The sequence below is a fragment of the Mastomys coucha genome, unplaced genomic scaffold (assembly GCF_008632895.1).
Source record: "Mastomys coucha isolate ucsf_1 unplaced genomic scaffold, UCSF_Mcou_1 pScaffold19, whole genome shotgun sequence".
Classification (NCBI taxonomy): Eukaryota; Metazoa; Chordata; class Mammalia; order Rodentia; family Muridae; genus Mastomys; species Mastomys coucha.
In genome coordinates, this window is record NW_022196901.1 from 12,586,692 (window position 1) to 12,608,085 (window position 21,394).

At 38.2% G+C, this 21,394-nt stretch overlaps 1 long non-coding RNA gene across 1 annotated transcript in view; it reads right to left on the reverse strand.

Moving 5' to 3' along the window:
- Nucleotides 1–4,862: 4,862 nt before the first annotated feature.
- Nucleotides 4,863–21,394, reverse strand: part of LOC116097496 — a 63,310-nt gene continuing 46,778 nt past the window's right edge. Inside the window, exons 2-4 of the long non-coding RNA XR_004121448.1 lie at nucleotides 17,039–17,161; nucleotides 13,474–13,561; nucleotides 4,863–4,894 (exon numbers count right to left, since the gene is read on the reverse strand). This is a non-coding gene — a long non-coding RNA (uncharacterized LOC116097496). The remainder of the gene's footprint in view (nucleotides 4,895–13,473; nucleotides 13,562–17,038; nucleotides 17,162–21,394) is intronic.

Genomic DNA, 21,394 nt, shown 5'->3' on the forward strand with positions numbered 1-21,394 from the left:
TTGTGGTGGTGGTGGTGGTGGTGGTGGTGGTTTTGGAGCTACGATGGGTAGAATTGCTTCTTGATTTACCTCTCATCAAGAATGGTGCTCATGTAAAAAAGTATTACTAGGTTTAGCTTAATTATTTCTAGCAATCAAATTTTCAGGGTTTTATATGTAGAATCTCATCATCTACCAAAGAATAATTTTCCCTTCCAATTGCCATGTATTTTTTCTCTTCTCTGACTAATCACTTGATGTGAACCAACAAACCCTAAATTCAAACTGGCCATGTTTTTTCTACTATACACTCACAATGCAGATGACTTCTGACACTAGATACTCGCCCCTTTGGGAGAACTATTAATAGACTTGATGGGAAAAGGCCTATCTTTCAGATAGTTCTTGGCTTCTCTATGCAGCATTTACTTTTTGTAAGTTGTTGGCCAGAATTTCCCTTGAATGAGAAAGATAAGCTTTTCTGATGCGTAGCTAGGATGGTAGGGCATAGGATAAAAGTATCTCAGGTATTATTAGTTGCTCTCTTTGTGCACAAATATCAGGGTTTCATCAAAAGAATATGCAACTCAAATTTTTATTTCCATTTCTAGAACCAGATTCAGTCATAAATAAGTAATCCAATCAGTAGGGGGAGGAGATAATAATTAAAATCTAGTTCCCTAATTGTTTCTTGATCGGGCCAATAAAGACAGCAGAAGGTAATTGCTAGGTAAAGATATAGAAGCAAGTTTTCTGGGTCCCAGGATGAGGAGAAGGAGACAAGAGAGAGAAATAAAGGGTTATTTGGGCCAGGCTTTGAAGGACAAGCACAGACAGCATGTAGGCATGGGGGCTGTTAGAACCAGTGGTGGCCTTGGCCACTGGGTGAATTCTAAGATCGAACAGTTGATGAGTTTAGCACAATAGATTCTAAGCACAGTGGTTGTGTTGTATGGTTGATTTAAAAATATTAAGATTTTCTAGTGTTTTCCATCCATAATAATTCAGGTGGGCAAGGGAGAGGGCACAGCTGAGGGATGGTCCTTTGCAGTGACAGCTGGCAGAGCCAGCCACTAGGGCTGTTGGTTGGTGGAACACAAGCTCAGGCAGCAGCCAGAGAGAGGAAGGGGACGCTCTGTAGGGAAAACACCAACTGGCAACATGTTGGAGCATAGCTGGGAACTTGGCACAAGCATGCATTTTAAAATTACAAGCAACAGATGACATCCAACATGGTAGTAAAAAACCCACTAATAATTTAGGATACTCAGATTAATCGGACACAGTAAAAGAAGTCTGGAAGGAGGGGAGAAGTGCTTTCTAAGTGAGAGGAGCAAAGCCACATGGCTCCAGGGCAAGGGAATCTTGGTTTTGTTTTGATTTTTTTATTGGTTATTTTATTTATTGACATTCCAATTGTTATCCTCCTTCCCAGTTTCTCATCCATAAACCCCCATCCTCCCCTCCCTCCCCCTGCCTCTATGAGGGTGATCCTCCACCAGCCTACCCGCTCTTACTCAGCTCCCTAGTATTCCCCTATCCTGGGTCAGCTTGCCTCCACAGGACCAAGGGGTTCCCCTCCCAGTGATGTACAACAAGTCCATCCTCTGCTATATATCCTGGGGGAGCCATGGGTCCCCCCATGTGTACTATTTGGTTGGTGTTTTAGTCTCTGAGAGCTTTGGTGGGAGGGTCTGATTGGTTGATATTGTTGTTCTTCCTATAAGGTTGCAAACCCCTTCAGCTCTTTCAGTCCTTCCCTTAACTTCTCTCCACTGGGGTCCCCACACTCAGTCTGTTTGGCTCTGTGCATCTGCACCTGTATTATTCAGGCTCTGACAGAGCCTCTCAGGAGACAGCTACACCAGGCTCCTGTCGGCAAGTACTTCTTTGCATCAGCAATAGTGTCAGGGTTTGGAGCCTGCAGGTAGGATGGATTCCTACGTGGGACAGTCTCTGGATGGCCTTTCCTTCAGTTTTTGCTCCACTCTTTGTCTCTGCATTTCCTTTTGACAGAAGAAATTCTGGATTAATGTTTTTTAGGTGGGTGGGTGGCCCCATCCCTCAACCAGGTTGTGCCTATCCACTGGATATCATCTCTACAGGTTCTATCTCCCCTTCGTAAGGTATTTTGGCTAATGTCCTCCCTGTTGAGTACTGGGAACCTCTTGAGTCCCTTGTGTCTGGGACTTTCTAGTGGCTATTTCTAGTTCACCCTCCTACACACCTCCTTTCAAATTCCTGACCCTCTATAAGTCTCCTCAGCTCACAAGCTCTGAGCTCTCCTGTTGTGAAGAGACAGGATAGTGGCTTTGAGGCAGAGAGCCAAAGTAAAATCTGCCTGCTTCCTACAAGAGGTAAATCATAGATAAAATTCTGTTTGCTTTAATTGTTTTTAAAGGTAGATGAGAATGTAGATTTTGCCTGAGATGTGTGAGGAATTCTTCCTGTGGTTCAGAACTCACAAAACGAGTTTGGGCCCAGAGGTGCTGGGAATCTTTCACAAGACACTGGCAGGTACTCTCTTTTGTGTGTCCTTTCCATTTCTCCTCCATTTAAGAAGGATAATTTCCTGAGTATATATTCCTGGCTCTAAGTTTTCTTCATAAAATAGAAAATGTAGGATAGCATTCCTTCCTGCTTCTGCGGTTCAATTAATGAATGTTTCTTCAAATACAGTTGATAGTTCTCTCTTGCAGCTTTTAGTAATTCTGAGCAGTAATTCTGACGGTTCAGTTGCAAAATGCCACTAAGAGGAACTTTTCAAGTAGAGTTTCCTGAAGGTCTTTAAAGCCCATAAATATAGAATCTCATTCATCTCCCAACTTTGTTAGACTTTCAGCAAATCTTTCATCAAGCAGGATCATATGCTTTCTCATTCCCTTAGCCTTCAGGACATCACGAAATTAGATTTGTTTATTTAATGGAATTTTATGAATCTCAACAAGGATTTGTTGATTCAATTTTACTTATAAATCTTTATGTTTTGCTGGGATGTTTTAAAGTTTATTTTCTTGTAATTGATATAGATCACATACAAACAGAAACACATACACACACAGTTATGGTAGGAGTTTTGGTTTCTTTATTCAGCTGTAGCTTCAGAATTCTCATGCCATTTAGTCCCCACATGTTGAGATTACAAATATGATATACCACCACACATATCTTTGTCCATATTTTTCTACTTAGATTTATTCCCTGTTTCTGATTGGTTTATTCCAGGATCTCTCTTTATTAATATTTTTTTAGTATCAGTCATTCCCCTAACTTTATTGAATTGTCTTTCTTTACTCTCAGAAGGCTTGTGTCCTAATGTTCATACTTTTGTATTAATTAATAGGTATAAATCAGAATGTCTTTCTTTGAAGTTTTTTGCTATAGTTACCTATGTAACAATAAATTATAGGACCTTGGTTTTCATATATTTTTATGATCATACATTACAATACTGATGTTTATGAGTTGATAGACCATATTATCTCTCTTAGTTTTATAAAGTGACTTTCTTAGGGAATGGCTTAGTCGTGCATGTGTCTGAGGGTGCCAGGTTGTAGGCTATGCTGGCTTTATTCCGATTGTGTACCACAATATACTGTTCCTTTAGCTTATTTGCCTAAACTCAATTTCTCTGCACACAATACATACAGCAGTGGCTCAGAGAGTCCTCTTTCTCAGGAGGCCACTTTGGGAAAAGGTGATTTCTATCAGAACAAGTGGGTGTGGTAAAGATAGCATTGCCAATGGGGCACACATGGCTGCCTCAGTGATGTTGAATACAATGAAAGTTTTCTTAGGGATGGAAACTAGGGCAAGAGTCACCATGGATGTAATTTGGCACAGTGGATGCCGAAGTCATATGTGGGTCAGTGGAAGCAGTGAGGGACAAACAGAGCATAGAGTAGATGTACTACCTACCTCTTTGTAGCTTTGTCTCCTTATGGCCCTTGGGTTCATAGCTCTGTCTACTAGACCCAAGCATTGTGGAAGGGACAACATAAATTCTTCCTCTGATCCAAAACTCTGGTAGCTTTTCCAGCTACTAAGTGGCCAAGCCTTCTGTTTTGTCTGACTTATCATTTGGACAAAACATCTGACATAAATAACTTTCAGGAAGAGATTGCTTATCTCATGATTACAGAGGACACAGTTTATAGTGGCAGGGAGGACATAGTAGTACAGAACAAATTACATCATAATGGGCAGGAAGGGGATAAATGTAGTGGAGGCAGGCCAAAGGTAAGGCAGACTCTCCCAAAACATTTCTGGAAAACAGTTTTTTCCTTCCCAGTCCTGCTCCTGGAACAACGGCTCTGAGACTAATTAGTTATTATTAAATGCCTAGGCTACAAGCTTTGGCTCTTTCCCTGACTAGCTCTTAAGTTATTTATCCATTTAAACTATTCTGTGTCTATGATGTGGTTAGTTATCTCTCTTTTAGTCCTGGACCACTTCTTTCTTTGAGTCTCCTCAGAATCTCCCTGGTGGCTTATGTCCATCTCGTCCTCACTGTGTTTCTTGAGGCTCTCCTCTCTCTCTCTCTCTCTCTTTCTCTCTCTCTCTCTCTCTCTCTCTCTCTCTCTCTCTCTCTCTCTCTCTCTCTCTCTCTGTCTCTCTCTCTTTCATTGGTTATTTTTTTATTTACATTTCAAACATCCCTTTTCCTGATCCTCCCCTGGGAACCCCCTATCTCCTCCTCCTCCCCCTGCTTCTATAAGAGTTTTCACCCTCCCATCCACTCCCACCTCCCCACCTTCACATTTCCCCACACTGGGACATTGAGCCTTCACAGGAGCAACAGCCTCTTCTTCCATTGATGGCCCTACAAGGCCATCCTCTGCTACATATGCAGCTGGAGCCATGGGACCTTCCATGTGTACTCCTTGGTTGGTTGGTGGTTTAGTCCCTGGGAGCTCTAAAGGTCAAAGGGATACAAGTTGGAAAGGAAGAAGTCACTATTTGTAGATGATATGATAGTATTCTTAATTGAGCCCCAAAATTCCACCATCAAAGTCCTAAACCTGATAAATAACTTCAATAAATTGACTGGATATAAAATTAACTCACACAACTCAGTAGCCTTCCTCTACTCAGAGGATAAACAGGCTGAGAAAGAAATTAGGCAAACAACACTCTTCACAATAGCCGCATCTCCCTTTTATACTCTTGCTATTTGCCACAATACTCTCTCTTCCTGCCAGTGTCCCACCTCATATTTTCTGCCTCTGCTCATTGGCCATTGGCTTTTCTATTGACAGACGATGCTTAAAAGAGATTCTCTCTACACATTTCTCTAATGCCTACATTTTTATAGGCCACTCCAAATGAAGTACACCCAAAACCTACATAAATATTGTCACCAGCTGGGGCCAATGTTTCAACTTATGACTATCTGTGGGAGATTGTTAACACATGGGTTCCAACATCTACACAAATAATAAAACCCGCCTTTGACAGCAGCTATGGGCCCCCAGCTGTTACCTTCTACCTGGGATTAGGAAGTTTTGACAGTCAGGGAAATAGTTAAAGTTGCATATATATATTTTATCCATTTGAATACCAAGAACCCACATTCCCATATCTGTATAGAGATTGCAGTCTTCCTCATGTGTTACACTATTGTCCATTAATCAACTCAAAACTCATTGAGTTTGTTTCATTATGAGGAAGGGAAGGCACACATTAAAAACAAATCATTCAATTCACCTAGCATCTAAAGTACTGGGCTTTTGAAAATATCCTCTATATCCAAGAATTAAGCTGAGCGTTGCGCTTTCATTTCCTAGTAAATGGTAGCAGAAAGTGGAAATGACTGACGAACTCTTAGTACTACATTCACAGGTCTTTAAATATAGGTCAACATATCTTCACATTTCTCACTTCTAATTCAATCCTAAAATATGGCAAAAGAGTATTTTTTTTTTTGAGGAACCATTATTTATTTTGACATGGTATTTGCTGATACACCATTGTGTTTAGAGGTATTTACCATTTACATAGGGTGTGGAAACCTTATATAAAAATCTACATTGATATCTATAGAAAATGATTTAGTCATCTATTCTTATAAAGTAGATAGGAGCATAAGCAGATTGTACTGTGAAAAGAATTATTTGACAGGAATGGTATTTATGGAAACCAAATAAGTTTTGTTTTTGTTCTTCTAAAACTTTTTAATTGATTCTTTGTGCATTTTACTTTATGAACCCCTTTCATCTCTCCATCCCTCCATATCTGCCTTCTACCCTTTGCAATACCCTTGCCAAAAGAAAACAAAAAATAAAATTAAAGAAATAAAAATAAAAAATCTCACCATAGGAGCTGCAGTGTGCCACATATTATACCCTTTTGCCCAAACAGCTTGCAAATAGTCACTGTAATGAGTCATTGGTACTGTCCAAGGCCTCTGGCTTCTGCTATACTATGATCCTTGCTAAGACTTCTCTGAGATATCCTTTTGTTGCCCCATGTCATGGAGATTCTACAGCTTTGCTTCTCCAGAACTGACCCCTTCAAATGCTCTAGCTGTTCATAGATTGGGTAAATGTTGGGGTCTGCTAACTCAAAGCCCTGGATCCGGGCCTGGGTTGTAGCTGAGTTTGTCAGCTTTCCAGTCACCCTTTGCCAGTTCTGCAGCACTATCCCCTACCCTCATGAAGGGCAGGGCCAGCTTTCCTGAAGGCTGCATCCAATAGCAGGTAGGGCCAACATGGCCCCAGGCAGTGGCCCAGAGTATGGCTTTTGGTGGTATCATGGGCCATGGACATAGACACATATCCCTACTGCTGCAGGGCCACAAACTCAGACCTGATCATTGGTGGCAACACAGGACAGAACACCACCATAGCCTCTAGTAGCAGCAGTACAGGTTACCCACATCAGGCTGTAATTTACTACCCTCAGATCTCCAGTTCTGCCTCTCTTCACTGTGCACATAATTCTCTTTCTCTCCCTTCTCTCTAGCACAAACTTGCTCATCTTAGTGCTGCTCTGACTTCTTGCAGATGGGCATTTTCTGGGTGTTCAACATTCTTTCTAACACCAAGCTTCATATTGCTACCTGATGTTATACTGTGAACAAACAGAATTTTATGTTTCAGTTAAGTAAGATTGTATTTTGTTTTTTTTAAAAGACATAATCAGTCCTAATTTTACATGCTTATAACTTCAGCTAGTCAGTAGGATGAGGAAGAGGATCATATACCTTGAACCTGTGTGTGTTGCAGAATAAATTGAAGGACAGCCTAGAATTTTAAGATGACACTGTCAAAGATTTTAAAAAAGTAAGAAGAGGGCTGGACATACAGGTAGGTTGTAGAGTACTTCTGCTTAATTTGATTGGGTTCTAAGTTCAATTCCTTATATAGGAAAGTAAGGGAGCATGGGGAAGATAAGGAGATGTCCATAATATAGAAATTATTATTGGTGGAAGTGAGGGAAGGCATAAAAATTATTCCATGGTGGGACTGTGGTCCTCATGATCATCTTTATCTTACTAAAATCATGGAAACAGCCCACGGTTTGCGGCACCCAGTACTTTAAAAGATTTCTTGTATGTACTATTGAGACTTGGACCAGACCAGAGAAGCATATATGCAATGCTTAGGATCTCACTTGGCTTTTTGTGAGCTAGTGGCATAGCGTGAACTCAACAACACATACCATAGCAACAAGGGAAAGACTCAAGAGAAGACTGGCTCTTCTGAGAGGAAGAAGATTCACCTACTGCGGAATGAGGCCAGAAGTGCCCTCGGTTCATTTCAGGGACGACCACAAGTAACACCACTAACCGACTGCTAACTACTCACGGTTACTTTTCCGTGTTTTGAGAGAGACATGTAAGAGCAAAATGTGTTTCTCTCTTTAGTGTATTTATTTTAAAATACGTCTCAACTTTATTATCTTGAACTTTCTCTTCAGCAATAGCTCTTTCATCACTTTTTGTCATAAAGTACTTTGAAGTTGTCCCTTTAGTTATAGTACAAATGAGAATCACATAAAACCTTTCTGATATAGATATTTTTCCTGAAGATTTTGGATTTGTGGTCATTTTAATCAGGAAAAAGAAATATTTACTGACTTAAATTTTTCTTCTTTCTTTTGTTAAATAAACTTGTCCTGAACACTCACCTTTACTGGCAACAATTGTGCTACAGGTTCTTGCATTGATTTTTTACAGAAATTAATTGACTGCAACAAATAGGTCTTTTCCTAACTGATGCCTTACTGGTCTTTTCCCCCAGTGCCACTTAGAAAGGTACATCTGGCTCTTCAGTTTCTTTTACTTTCAGACTCTCTTTTGTCTCTTTATCAAAGACTTTCTACTTGTAATCTTCATGAATGTGCTTCACACACATGTACACATACAAAATCATTCATTCAGAAGAATATAATCCTCAATCAATGAACAAGTTCCTTCTTTCAAAGCATTGCCTCTTTTTGTTAAGTGTCATCTACTAATAACATCTGTTCTGTATCATTTCTATGAGTGACTGATACAGACTAAGTAATTCACAAATTTTAGACGCTTATATCTACTGTTCACTGGACTCAGAGAGACTCTAGATTCTAAAGTATCTTGCCCCTAAATGAACTTATTTCTTTGAGATAATAATTCAGTAATTTGAGCCATAGCATGAACACTTTACCCATTTTTACATAGTCTTATATATCACCTAAATATGAGTCCAAAATTCTGTGTCTCCTCTTTCATAGCTGTCTGTGCTTCTGTCAAATATTTGTCACTAATACATTAACATGATATCTTTCAAATGTTCATATTGTATTTTGGTTCCTCCTTTTATAATAAACACTTCATTTTATTTTTGATATTCTTCATCTATTTTTATTTGTACCAGTGACAAATAGAATGCTTTGAGAGAGATATGAAATAGCAAACTGTGTTTCTCTTTTTAGTGTATTTATTTTTAAAATATGCCTCAATTTTACTATCCTGAAACATCTCTACAACAATGGCTCTTTCATCACTTTTTGTCATAAAGAACTTTAGAGAATACAGTTTATTTCATTATTTCATTATTTTACTATCTAAAGGTGCAAAAATGATAATCTTTTCCTCTGTTTCATAACAGTTTTACAACTCAATTTTCAAATGCTTAATTTTCTCTAAGATGACACTTTTTGACATTGCATTTGGAAGCTTTGTATGGTAATATAAAGAAAGACTCACAAGGATGTGAACTCTATCCCCTTTGAAAACTATGGCCTTGCTCTGAAGAAATTGGGCTATTTTCAGACCTAATGTTTTCAAGGCAAAATAAAGTAGAAATAATGAAAAAAAAAGTTGGTTCCACCATTTAGAAGGTCACAATGGCTTCATATAATTCAGTTTCAAATTTCAGGAGTTAAAATAATATTCTTGGATTATAAGCCAAACACTTTTTATTTATTTAAAATATTTAAAATTCAAAATACAATGAACATAAAGCAAATAGCAAATTGCTGAAGCAACTTGAACAATAAATGAAGGTAGAAGACAGAATACTTGCTGCAACAACAATAGCTGTGAACATGCATTCACTTATTCTTTCATTGGTGTGGTTCTATGTTTCATAAGGCAGTCAAAAAGTCAAGTCATATACATGAGAGACCTTTGTACTTGAGGCACCCTTTGAAAAATTAAGATAAAATGTATATTTGCAAGTAAAGTGTATTACATGCTCAGGAGAATTTTCTAGGTAAGTTTCCTTCCTCTACTTTTTTGTTTGTTTTGTTTTCTTTCTTTAAAGCGTGTGTGCGTGTGTGTATCTTCCTGTTCTACCTTGTTTTGAGCGGTTTTTTGAAGGTCATGATTGTATAGGGTGTGATCTTCTGGAGAGTCTCCTGTTTTCTCTTCCTATCTTGTCACAAGAATACTGAGATTATTTATGTCCTGCTGACTTCAGTTTTACGTGGGTTCTAGGGATATAAACTTAGGTCTTCCAGCTTGCAAGGCAAGCACATTATCTACTGAGTCATTCTCACCATCCTTGTTATGATATGATATTGTTATACTACTTCTTGGCATATGCCCAAAGAACTTGAGCTCCTACTCCACAGACAATGGCTCAGCCATGCTTATTCCTACTTTAGTCGAAAGAAGTATGAAAGAAAAAAAATATAAACATTCTTTATCAGATGAATGAGAAATGAAAATGTGTTAAATATACATAATCGTATATTGTTCCGAAGAAGGGAAAAAATTTAATCATAAAATCTGCAGAACATGAATAGAAATAGAAAAAAAATACTTAATGAAGATTGAGAAGACAAAACAACATGTTCTCTCTCATATGTATGTCTCTTCTATGAATTTTCAGATGTCATAGCTGTAACCCGAAGTAAAAAATAGAAACCAGGCATATGAATTGGGGCCAGGGGCCAGAGCAATGCAAGGGACAGGTACAGAAGGACAAGTCAGAAATGGAAAAAGTAGGGTGAGGATCTTATAAAGTGGTTAGAGAAGTCAATCCAAAGGAGAAAGAGGGGGAAAGGATAAATAACAATAAACATGCTTGAAAAATTCATAAAGAATTGTATCAATTTGTACTTAGTTAAAACTATATGTGTGTATACATAGTATGTATAGTTTGAAATATGCCACTTGGGGGTTAATTCCCCCCCAAGAATCATAGACTAACAAAAATCTTGTGCCAGGCATGAAAAAAGCACTTTTTTGTGTTGTTGATCAGAGGAGTCCAAGAGAATCTCCAGACAATATGGGCTTTTACAGTTGCCTTTACTTATCTCCTAGAAGCTGAAAGTGAATCACTGTTGCACAAGAGTCCATAGACTTTGAACAGAGAACTCAGGGGTCAGTCTGGATCTTATCCAAAACCTCCACCCTACGTGATAATGTTGCTTGGACCTGAAGGTGTTATGCTATCTGCAACCACAGAAATCATCCAATACTCCTCCCTATCCTATTAACCACAATGATCAGTATAGTATGCACCCTTAACAGGTGTTACAGTGATGCTTATAACTCAGCTGAAACTGACAGCAGTCTAATTAGACATAAAGCCTGTTCAGTAGAAGGGAAATAAAGATATTGAAAACCTAGCCAGTCACCCATGGCTACTCAGGTCATAAATCTCATAGGAGAACCATTATGGCCACTTTCATAAACTTCTTTAATTCCTGAATATATTCTAGATGTTTATCCTTATATACAAAAATAAGTGTACCTCCCATCTTTCATTCTAGTAGTTTTTGCTTACAGCAGACAGGAACTAGTCAAAATTCCACAACTTATCAGGGATCCCCACTGAGTAACATTTACAATACAACTTCTACACCTCAGACTGAAAGGACCATGATGAAAGAGTGGACAGAAATTTTGTGAGAAACAGAAGTCCAAGAAGTCTTTTGAAAGACTGAGTCTTCTTTATATGGCAGAGCAGATAGGGAAAAATACACATGTCCCATAACTAAATAAAAGCAACAGCCAATTAAGGAATGTGGAGAGAGGGAGAATTAGTCTTCTTCAGAGATGAGGACATAGCTGTTTATACAATCTCAACTGGCCAACCTATAATATATATATATATATATTTGTATATATATACAATATATATATTAGTATATATATGTATATATATATATATATATATATACAAGAAACACTAAAATGATTTAGCAGGTTGCATTTATCCATTATATTCATATAATATATGGAATAATAATAAAGATATGAATTTCAAAGGGAGAAGGAAATAGAAGAAATTAGAGAGAATAGGGAGAGGAAAATAATATAATTTTATTTAAATTTCTTATTTTTACATGAACACAATGGAAACACAGAGATTGATAAGGATTGTTACATCATGTGCAGCCACTTTAAGAATTCAATTCTCTTCATCTCACAAATACCAAGACACCTAAATTTACTCAGGGCCACTGAAACAAAATACCACAATCAAGATATCTTGTTGTAGAGGAATTTTAACATCGCAACATGGTTACTCTGGCAAGGGATCACATCTAGAGACCTTCAATGTCTGTGTGATCTTGCTGGAATGCAGACTAGCCATTGACACACACTTGTATTCCCAAACAGTGAAGGTAAGTTTAGTTTGTAAAACGAAGCAACCATGTTTGAAAATGATATCTAATTGAGAGGCAGGCAAAGTGACAAATCAGAGAAAGATTTGACAGAATGAGTCAGATATAGGATATGGCCAACTCTCATGAGAACAGACAAGAAAGAGAAACCACTTTAGAGCAGCCCAGGGAGGGTAATTCAGTGAATAAAGTTCATTGAGTTCAGACAATACAGTGGAGTTCAGTTGAGTTCTGTTCAGTGGAGTCCATGTAGTTCAGTCGAATGCAGTTGAGTTCACATAGTTATTTTCTGTTCAGTTGCATTTAGTTTGTTCAATGAGTGCAGATCAGTTAGTGGAATTCAGAGGCAGGATTTCCAAGCAGAACAATTAAGTGAGAAGCCAAAGAAGCCAGTGTGAACCAGTCAGCTTAGGGCAAAAGTTTGAGCCAGAACAGCTAAGCTGAACCAGTCTGCCAAGAGTTTGAAAAAGAATCAAAAAGGGTGGGCTTATTCATCAATAAGCCTCCTAGACAAAAAATACATCTGGAAAAGAAAAGCAACATTTACATCTTCTAAATGCAAACACATTTTTCACAGACATGGAGGATGGGAATTCAAAGATCAGGTCCTAATGCATCTAGTCCATTTGCTTATGATCTGGCCTTCTTATAAGTATCCTCACATTCTAAAATGGTCATATGTTTTTGTGGTTCCTTTAATAAAGAAAATGAGATCATTCAGAGAGCTGTGTTTGAATAACCTTATCTATGCATCCATATCTGCCAATCTTCCGTTATTACTTGAAATATAATCAGAGAGAAGAGCAACTAAAGTAGTGATTAAGCAAAAAACTATGTTATTTCAAGTAAATGAGATTTTTATATTGTTAGTACAATGTGATTACATATATACATATATATACATGTATACATATATACATATATACAAATACACATATACACATTCATGAGCCTAAATTTCAGGGTTGGAAAGTGAACATTTATACACATATGCACACATATACACATACATTTATAACATATACATATATACACACCTACATATATATACATACATGCTCATGTAAGGAGACATGTAAGACAGTAAAAATGAATCATAACATAGGAAGCAGTTTGTCAAAATCATGAATTTTCCACATAAAAATGTACTAACTGTGGAGTAAGATACTGAAGTCTGGATTGAATGTGTATTACAGTGATGAGAAATGAAATGAAGGGTCACACAATGTCCCAAGTACTTTAGATACACAACACACACACAAAATTCTACTTTCACTATTTCAGGACAAAAAAAATCACACACATTCACACAAAATAATGGCAATAACTCTGAGCTATGTTTAAGAACATGAAAGCAACAGATTTTTCAAATAAGTCAAAGGAAAATGCCACACAGAATTTGTTTAATTTTCCAACAACAAGAAAAGTTACCTGCTGTAAGTTAGACTTGATGTTAAAACTCAGGGACTACAGTGGTAAATAATTCTTCATATTTTCCCTTGGTATAGTTCTCTTGAGCCTAAATTTCAGGATTGGAAAGTGAAACAGTTCACCTTTGTGCATTGGTAAGTTGAAGTAAGCCAAGTACAAAGAGAGTATAGGAAAACACTTACCTTATTCAGGTACTGTACAAAGAATCTTCCCTTGAAATTTCCTTTAATTTCATTTTAAGAAGATGAGGTGGAAGCATTGAATTATGAAATATTAGGAAACATTACCAAGACTGACGACATGTAAGGCAGTAAAACTGAATCATGGCATAGGTATCAGTTTGTAGAAAATCATGAATTTTAAACATAAAAATGTAATAACTGTAGGGTAAGAGACTGAAGACTGAATAGAAAGTATATTGTCATGATGAGCAATGAAGGCCCACACAAAACTCCATGTACTTCAGTAGCAAGCAAAGTCCTGTTGATGGATTGCAAGCCAAGTGAACAGTTTGATCTCTAATAGTCTGAGTGACAGTGAATGCAAACATCCATGGATTTTTCTCCCCCAAAACTAATCTATGTCTGAACTTGCATGATTCATTTACTATTTATCAATATGAATTGTTTGAGATAAGTGCCACCATATGCAAAGTATAGGGAAATTATCCCTAGACACTCAAGTAGTGCGAAATGAAAATATGAGCATTGACAAGGACAATGTGACAAACAAGTGTACAGTCATCCCTGTGGCTTTCTGTTTTTAATTTTTTTCTGGGTAGCTCCTTTTGGTGTCATCCTGCCCATGCTTCTGAGTTTTCACAAATATATATTTTCTTTTCTCCATCTGCATCTGTGTACATGTTTGTGTACAGGCTTATTTAGGCCTGTACACATGTGTATGTGTTCATAAGCATATGTGCACATGCATGCACATGTGTGCAGAGGCCAGAAGTCAACCTTTAATATTGATTCTCAGAAGCAAGTCTAAATTCCCACCAATCTCCCTATATATACCTTTCTAGTCTTTTCAGCACTAGAATTACAAAATGTACTATTATCCCCAATTATTTTTTACATTATTTCTGCATGTTGAATTCAGATATCCATACAAGTGTACAAGTGGTGTGCAACCAACCATGCTCTCAAGCCCTAGTTTTCTACTTTAACTTCTAGCAAAGTCTTATCATATTCTTTGCTGCTCATTCACTGCAAAGCAGAAAGCCCAATAGAACCTCAAATAATTTGTTTTCTCACAATGCAACATAGTAGGAAATTTAAATAGAGTATGTAGCTTATAATTCTGAAAATGAAACTTTTTTAATAAAGAAGTAGTGATTTTCAAACAGTGTAAAACTCTTTTTCCCTTAAAATGATTTTAAAACTTCGGTATGTCTAGATGAGATTTAGTGGAACAAAATAATGAATAGGAATCTAAATAATGCATAGGGATACATTTCATTTGTAAAGGAAGGGAGGCCTATGGTGATATACATAATATTCTGAAGAGAAGGGTGTGACATTTGATAAGGTACACATTATTAGTAGGAAGAGATTTCTGGAGAAAACCAACCTTACTGGCTTTGCATTCTAACGAGGATAGTTACTCATCAGGGCTTAATGGCTTTGCCCAACAGCCACAGCAGATTTATTGTGGGGTAGAGGAGGGAGGCTATGGTTGGGATGCATTGTATGATAGAATAATAAATAGTAAAGTAAAATAAAGAACAAAAGAACAAAGTCTAGCAAAAATGTTTATTAGGCTACTCAAAAATTAGGCAAGCGAAACAATCGCCAATGGTAATTTATGTGAATTCAGTCAGAACTCTCTTGGGCTCAGAGGTATGCTGCCTGCTTCAATAAAAGCCCTGTGCTAGATGTTACTGACGTTCATTTATTTCCGACAGATTTTAATATTTTCTCTTTATTAGTTAAATTTGCTCTTCAGCATTTTCATGCATGTATATATTTCATTCCGATCATTCTCAACCCCACCCTCCTTAGCCCCTACCAACCTTCTTCTCTCCTTACAATCCCCCTTTTCAGACTCTAATGTTCTGTTCTGGGACCCATTAAGTGTCACCAGGGCCAACTGTATAACCAGGGGTTGGAAACATCCACTGGAGCCTGGTGGGCTGGCCCATCAGTGTTGCACAACTGATGGCAGTGACTAGCAACTTCTTGGAAACTATCGGTGTTAGTTGGTTCAGTTGTAGGGTAGCAGGGCTCCTAGATCCCCTCTCCTATCAATGGTTGACTATTTGAAAGTCCAGTCTTGAGCACACTTACTTTAGGCAAGCACAGTTGCATAGAGTTGGCAACTGAAACAGCTGTGTAATGCTCAAGAGGTGCCATTTTATACTCCCTTTTCCTATCTTCCGTCTCTTATATTATTTCTTCTCCATCTTATGTAGTTATTCTTAAAGGGGACAATAAAATTTCTTGTTTATGGCTAAGAGCTAAGCCTTCACTCACTCTCAGTACCATAGACACTAATTTGTACTTACATTTGCTGCCTGCCTTTGCAAGGAATGTTCCTTTGATTTGATCTGAGAATAACTTTTATTGTTGGTATAAAAGGAAATAGGTAAATTGTGTTTTGATGCTGTCATGGTTTTTATATGCTTGGCCCAGGGAGTGGCACTATTTGGATGTGTGGCCTTGTTGAAGTAGGTATATCACTGTGGGCATGGGCTATTACACCGTAGTCCTAACTACCTGGAAGCAAATATTCTACAAGCAGCCTTCAGATGAAAATGTAGAACTCTTAGCAGACCCTGCACTATGCCTGCCTGGAAGTTGCCATGTTCCCACCTTGATGATAATGAACTGAACCTCTGAACCTGTAAACTAGCCCCAATTAAATGCTGTCCTAAGAGTTGCCTTGGTCATGGTGGCTGTTAATAACAATAAAACCATCTCTTCTTAATCATTGCTAATTTCTTAGCTCCAACTAACCAGCATCAGTTGTCCCAGAAGTCCCTTTTGTACTCTAAAGCCACATAGCTAAAACTACAATGTTCTACTGCTTGCTGGGACTGCAACATGGTCTCCTTAATTCTATTAGGAGCTTTCTTTTTTCCAATTCCTTCACTGCCTAAGCTTGGCTTTCCTGAAAAGTGCTCTGTAGATCAACCTTGCATTCAGAGATCTGCATGGTTCTGTCTACTAGAATGCTGGGGTTAAAACCATGTACCACCATGCCTGGATTTAAGCTTTTATTCACCTAGAACCTGCTTTGTCCCTGGCTGGACTTGCATTCAGAAATCTGTTTGGCTTTGTTTTCTGAGATTAAAAGTATGTACCACCATGCCTGGATCTAAATATAGCTGGCTGGAATCTGGCCCCAAAATCTCTTAATCTATTATCTCCTAGAACATAGGATTCAGCTCCATTTCACTTCCTGGTGCCCCTTTAACATTTGAACCATATATTTCATATTTTTTCTTTCTAAGCTTGCTATGCTTGTTCAAAACTTTCTTCATGAGACTTAACCAGAGAACTAAATTTCTGCTGGGCATTTGTGAGACTTCCATTGTCAAAGCAATTAATATAAATCTCTTTACCTTAGACTCAGGCAGACTCTTCAGACAAGGGGAAAAGCAGTCACATTCTTCACCAAAATTCCACAAAAACAGTCTCTAGGCCACATTCTGAAATTCTTCTCACTGAACCCTCTTGGGCTAGGTCTGCACGGTTCAAATCAATATCAGTAATAAAGTCTTCCATACTCCTACTAGGATAGCCCATTAAACCCAATTTAAAGCATTCCACTTCTTTCCAAATCCAAAGTCCCCAAATCCACATTCTTCCAGAAGCATGGTCAGGCCTATCACAGCAATACCCCTGTCCCTGATTCCAACTCCTGTCTTAGTTAGGGTTTTACTGCTGTGAACAGACACCATAACAAAAGCAAGTCTTATAAAGGACAACATTTAATTGGGGCTGGCTTATGGTTTCAGAGGTTCAGTCTAATATCATCAAGATAGGAATATGAAAGCATCCAGGCAGGCATGGTATAGAAGGAGCTGAGAGTTCTACATCTTCATTTGAAGGCTAGGAGCAGAATATTAACTCCCTGGCAGCTAGGACAAGGGTATTAAAGCCCATCCACAGGCACAAGGCCACACCTACTCCAACAAGGTCACATCTCCCAAAAGTGCCACTCCCTCAGCCAAGCTTATAGGAATATCACACTGGCCAAGTACTCAGAAGGATAAATCTCACATATGACACCAAGACTTTAATATCTTCATTTTTTTAGATGAAAGGTTTTCAGTACAGTGAGTTCTATTTTATTTTCTGTTTATCACATGTTGCTTAAAAAATTGTGATAGCTTTGATCTTCAGGCAGAATAGTTCTGAATTCTAGTGTTGTGCCTTCCAGAGGAAAGATTGGTATAGTATGATCTCCAAAAATATGAGATGTTCTTGAAAACCACTGAGCTTTTTCAGGAGTAGTGGACAAAGAAAACAAAGCAAATTCTCAAGAGGAAAATCAGATGGGCCCAAAATCACTTTACTCCTTACCCATCAGGAGAATGATTTCTTTTTAGAGGGCTAAATTTCAGTACAAATAAAATTAAGCCGATGATTGTGCAACAATTTCAATTGTCCATTTTTAGTAAACACTCTTTGAGGTAACAAAGACTTCCATAGCTGGCAAAGATTCACTGCTGCTCATAATGTATTTGAAATAATACAAATAATATATTTGTATAGTGAAAATAAACTAATAGGGAGAACATTGCATTTGCAATATTTGTTGAAGCTATGACAGAGAGAAGTAAATCTAACACTTAGTTTGCATGTGAGGCAAATAATTCAAATCAAAATATAAGATGATCTGAATCTAAATCCTTGATTTCTAGATTCCTGCTTCCTTAAAAAAATGTTTTAATTTACATAGCAAACCCTATTTTTTTAAGTGGATATATGCTGATATCTGAGAAACTTAGGATATACAAAACCATTTTGCTTTTGTAGGAAATGAGTAGATTTTTCCTTACTTTTGTTCAATATTCTTTTTTTTAAAAAATTATCTTTAATCTTATTTTACAGTTCAACTATTATCCCCCTCCCAGTCTCCCTTCTGACAGTTCCTCAGCCCATTCCTCTTTCTCTGTCTCCAAGAGATTGTCATCAGCCACCCTGCCACACCAGGCCTCCACACACCTTGGGGCATCAAGTATTCTTGAGGGTCAGGTACATCTTTTTTCACTGAGACCAGACCAGGCAATCCTCTGTTGTACATGCGTCAATGGCCTTATATCAGCTACTGTATGCTGCCTGGTTGGTGGCTCAGTGTCTGAGAGATTTCAAGGGTCTAGGTAGGTTGAGACTGCTGATCTTCCTATTGGATTGCCCTCCTTCTCAGCTTCTTCCTACTTTTTCTTAATTCAACCACAGGGGTCTCCCACTTCTGTCTATTGGCTGGGTGTAAATACATGCATCTGACTCAGCTGCTTGATGGGCCTCTTCTCTTGGAGGACAGCCATACTACACTCCTATCTATAAGCACACCACAGCATCAATAACAGTGCCAGGTCTTGGACCTTGCCTAGAGATGGATCCCAATTTGGGCCAGCCACTGGACCTCCTTTCCCTCAGACTCTTCTCCACTTTTGTCCATGTAGCTTTTTTGGAAAGGAACAACTGTGGGTCATAGTTTTTCTCTGTGGGAAGGCAACTCCATCCCTCTAGTTGATGCCCTTTCTTTCTACTGGAGGTGGACTCAACAAGTTCCCTCTCCTCACTGTTGAGCATTTTGTCTAAGGTCCCTCCCTTTGAGTCCTGAAAGTCTTTCTCCTCGCAGGTCCCTGGCACATTCTAGAGGGTGCCCCCACCTACCACCTCCGGAGGTTGCCTGTTTCCATTCTTTCTGCTGGTGACGTGTAATAGCAACTCACTGTGCTCCTCCTTACCTCTGTGTCTTAAGACACTCCTACCAACAGAACTCTGGCCACACTATTAGCATTGGTTGGAATGCTTTCCATGTCTCAGAGCTTCACTTCTGTTCCCCACCCCCAAGACTAGACCATGCTCCCCATTTCCCCTCCCTGTCCCCTTTTCTCATCCAGGTCCCTGCCTCCCTCTACCCCCAATACTCACCTCCCACTGTGGTGATTACTTCCTTCTCCCTCCCAAGTGGGATTGAGGCACCCTTACTTGGGCCTTTCAACTTGTTAACCTTGTTAATATCCATTTTGAATATTAGTCCTCTATCTGATGTGGGGCTATTGAAATTTTTTCCTCAATCTTTAGGTTGCCGATTTGTCCTTTTGACTATGTCCTTTGCCTTACAGAAGCTTTTCTGTTTCATGAGGTCCCATTTGATCTTAGAGCCTGAACCACTGGAGTTCTGTTTAGGAAACCCGCCACCCCCACCAATGAGTTTGAGGCTCTTTCCCAGTTTCTCTTCTGATAAATGCTACTTCTGGGTTTTGTTTCCGGGAAATTTTAATTAAAAGCACACACATACACACACACACACACACACACACACACACACACACAAACCTGGGGGAAACATTAAGGCCAGAAGTTTATATCATCAAAACTTCAATATCCATAGTAGCTTCTGAGGGCTTAGGACAATGTGTTTAATACTATTGTAGAAACTGAATGAAGAGCAGACACCAAGCTAGGGCAACCTGTCACTGTTACATAGGGTTCATCATAGTCTGACGTTGGGGATAGGCTGCAATATACTTACAAACCTCTCAAGGATATGCCACCATTCATTGATTTCCTACTCATATGGCTAAACTATCCTCCATTTTCAAATTAAATAATAGTTTCTCTTGGAGTATGCTTATAACTTTTAAATGTTTATAATTGTTTCTTGAGAAAAATCATACTATTGTTTCAATTTAAACAATTGAAATGCCTTATTTTCTTTTCATATTTATTTCCCTTTATCTATCATGTGTTGCCATGTGTAACATTATCTCCTGAACTCAAAATTTAACAATGCCTCAATATCTATCTCATCTCAGTACCATATCACATTCACTAATACCACTAATCTTATTTTAAGGTCAACTAACATATCTGGAAGATTCAATCTTCAATGGTAATAGTCAGTATAATCTTGCTGACTTATAAAACAACCTTGAATTAAATGCATCAGGTTTCCACTCTGCACTCCTCTTCACATAAAGTAAACTGCATTTTTGTCAGTCTTGCTTGTAGTTCTTGTGAATTATTTTAGTACTATTTTCCCATAATCAACATCCTAACTTTAATTCCTATGCTTGAGTGTGTCAGCTGTTACTACAGTTATGCTGTTGCTCTTCTATCTTCTGATTAACTTACGCAGCATGGCATGGGTAGAATTCTTTTGCTGAAAAAAACTGATTCCCATGACCACACTCTCACTTTCTTCTTACTTAGTTGTTCCAATTTTTGCAATGACTCATTACTTTACATGAAACTCAATGCACTCCCGAAGTCCCATTTAAATGTCTCTTTTCTGTACTTGTGTCCACTTGCTTCCACATTCCATATAGACTCTGTATGCTGGTGATGTGTAATGGGAACTCACTATGCTCTTCCTCACCTCTGTGTCTGAGGAAACTCCTACCAACAGGCTCCTAGTTACACTATTAGCATCGGTTGGAATGCTAGCCATTTTATAGACATTATTTCTAGTCTTTAAAAGAAATATGCCTATCAGTTTATAAGAGAAGAAAGTAAGCCAACTAATATCATAAAACTTGCATAAGATTACATCACTATAAAGAGAATTGTGGCTCCCTGATGACTGGCCCAAAAATTCTGTAAGATTCTAATTATCTTGGGCTATGTTATAAATGTCTGTGGAAAACTTGAAACGTTACCTATATTTGAATGCCTAGCAAAAGTCAGAACTTCATTACCTTCATCTCCATGTTAAGGTTTTCCCTCTGCTCTCTCTCTCT